This window comes from Falco peregrinus, chromosome 13, assembly GCF_023634155.1.
Source record: "Falco peregrinus isolate bFalPer1 chromosome 13, bFalPer1.pri, whole genome shotgun sequence".
In the NCBI taxonomy this organism is placed as follows: Eukaryota; Metazoa; Chordata; class Aves; order Falconiformes; family Falconidae; genus Falco; species Falco peregrinus.
In genome coordinates, this window is record NC_073733.1 from 18,647,013 (window position 1) to 18,650,042 (window position 3,030).

At 37.1% G+C, this 3,030-nt stretch overlaps 1 long non-coding RNA gene across 1 annotated transcript; it reads right to left on the minus strand.

Annotated features, from left to right (window-relative positions):
* Positions 1–1,106: 1,106 nt before the first annotated feature.
* Positions 1,107–2,791, minus strand: LOC129785566 (uncharacterized). Its single transcript, XR_008749682.1, has 2 exons — positions 2,710–2,791; positions 1,107–2,122 (listed from the first exon to the last, which is right to left on the minus strand). It is a non-coding gene; the product is annotated as an uncharacterized LOC129785566 (long non-coding RNA).
* Positions 2,792–3,030: the final 239 nt, after the last annotated feature.

Sequence of the window (3,030 nt, forward strand, 5' to 3'; positions counted from 1 at the left end):
GTAATGTAATGGGTTACAGTGGAAGCTCTAAAGGTGTCTGGTCATGGTCTGCTGGTCAAAATGTAGGTAGCATCATCTCCATCATAACTATGGAAGTCTGCATTTAAAATTTTTATTGTAGGCATTTCATCTTACCCTGCTGCAGTATAGAGAAATGTGGGATATATTCATTATAAAGTTAATATGGCAGGAGCTCCTTTGTTAGCATCACCTTTTGGAAGCTGTGCTGCCAGTAATGTGATAGAGAGTTATATGCACCCTGTCAACATAACCACTGCATCCAACACCAGCAGAAATTCTCTTACCAGCCCAGCTTCTATGAAAGATCTCGCTTTACAGTTTGGGGGGTGGGGGGAAGGCAAATTATTTTTCCACTTTGTTGTGAGCTGCTCTCCTACCATTCCCCAAAACCTGAACAACAGAAGTGGTGACATGTGCCCTCTTCTGCACAGAGTGTCAGTTAGGTCGTGAATCACACCCTTCTTTAATGTTCCTGTTGCAGTGCTGAAGAGACAATTGCTACTTTGTGCTCACAGTTCCTCTTTCTGATGTAGAGTAGTTTGTGCGTGAGAAACTTGGGAAAAGAGGAATAGCAACCCTTAGTCTGTGTAAACAATGATTTCAAGCTTTTAAGATTTTATTTTCCTTTTGTAACTTTCACAATATAAAGAAAAATCCGTGAACCGGGGCTATTTCATGTCTTGGCTGTTACAAATCACCTGGACTTTTTCACCGAGAGAACAGTGAAATACAGGTGAAGAATCCTGCAGAAAAGATGACAATATACCTTGAGCGTGAGCTGTCTCCATAAAGTTTAGTATCTAATGGGTTTTTCAAGAGTGAGCTTGATTTTCAAATGTCTGGAATTCCAGCAAATAGAATCCTCCTTCATTTCACTCCTCCTTATGGTGGTGGGGGGTGAAGCAAGCAGATTCTGTGCTTCTTCGTTAAATTTAAATTTAGAGAGCGATGTATGAAGGAGGGTTAACGGAAAGAAACTGTGCTGTGACAGCAGGACTGCGGTCAGTTACTGGGGATTCTTTCAAGACATTCTGCTGACCAGGGCTCTGGCAAAATGCATTGACATAATAACAATTCCAACTCTCTGCAGATAACACAAAGTTTAATCAAGCTAAGTTGTTATGACTGATTGAGGAAGAATTTGAGAAGCTATAATATAAAAACAGTAGAAACAGTTCAGTGTTTTACTTGTGAAATGGTTCTTCACTGGGAAACTATTTCATATAATTGCCATGATATTTTCTGCTATGACAAGGGTGGAATCGTTTGTCAAATGTTTGAAAAATAACAATGAAAAGTCTTCTTTTGCAGTTAAACTGTATGGGTAAGATAATTGAGAAACATTTTTTTTTTTTCTAGAAATTGTTCTTCCCTCATTTGAATGAAGAAGTATTTTGTTTTAAAATCGACATTTCTTGGCACTCTTATCTTCTCTTCCGTTCTTTGAATCTGTTTTCACAAAAACTGGTTCCCTTAAAGTTGGTCTGTTTATTACTCAACCCTTGATGAATCATATTGTGATGCATCATTTTGGGTTATTTCAGTGATAAGGAGTAGCCCATAATACAACATTTTGAGTAGTTGGTAGGAAACAGTAGAATTGTTTTGCTGAAGATAACAGAAAGCATCTGATAGCACAGTTATCCTAGACGGGATTTATTGAAGGAGAAAAATCTTGTAAATAAGAATCGATATTTCAAGCAATAAACTATAACATTTAATAGTGTACAAATAAAGCAGTAGTTAGGTGATCTTCACAGGATATTTCTGCTATAAAATTATAATGAAGTTATATTTTAAGTTCCAAACTCAGTTGGAGATGGAAGCTTTAAATGTTCAAATATTCTCCAGCAGGAATAATTCAGTTCTACTTTTTCTTACTTCACAAAAGTTCTTTCACTCATCTGGTTTCAGGAGGTGTCAGGACATGGTGCATTAGAGTCAGAAAGGGTACATCTCTGTGTGAATCTGAAAACTAACCAATACTGGATTTGTGTGTCAGAATCCACTCTGGATTGGTATGGAGAGTTAATTCTAAGGGGAGGTTGGTTCAGTAGATGACTGCAGACCAGTTCCTGATATGCGGATTTAACAACGGCTGCTGAACAGAAAAAGTAGAATTGTTTTGTAAGGATGGCAGGAAAGCAGCTATGCAGCTGTAAATACATCTATATATATATATTTACTCTACACAATGTCACTAAAATTAAGTAACAGTACATGATGTTATGATGTTTAAAACAAAAATAATCAGGGCAATTTATTCTGTACTGCAACTACAATAGCTGACTGGCTCCAGGTGATGAATGTTATTTTTATGCCAGTCACCCTGCCAAGCTCTGCAGATTTTTTTACTGAATGGACAAAAAACGCTGTGGACCAGATTACAATCAACAAACTCTGTTTGACTTGTCCCTAATCTAATGGTGGTGAGAATCAGTTTCTTCTGTGCTTTCTCTAGTGTCTGTTAGTAAATAAGACTAAACTGCACTAGTCAGATGAATTTTTTTTCATCATGTTACTCTTATTTGCCCGTATCCAGGGCTGGCACTGTGAATTAATGTAAGTCATTCCTCTAGTGTATTGTTATATTTTGAGGTGTTACAGTCACATCCTTTCCCTCCACACCCCCCCCCCCCCCAAAAAACAACAAAAAAGTAATGTTAATTTCCCAGCTAAAATACATACCTGTCAGTTCTCGTAGGCAGGCTGAAGGCATTCTGAAGTGTGCTTGCCAAAGATTTTATGCAACACAAGAAACATTGCAGCATTAGTTGAATATTAACACAAAAGTTCATGGTTTTGAGGACTCTTTTCTCTTCAGCAAGATGATAAGCTTTCAAGGTTTGCTAACAAAGAAGTGAACTGTACGTTGCTAACTTTTATCTGAGAATATTTGAAATACAATATTTTCTACTTATTAATTTTGATGCATAAGAGAATTACCCACTATAAAAATAACACCTTAAAAATTCTTCAGTGAGCAGCAGCAGAGAGTTATTTTCCTTA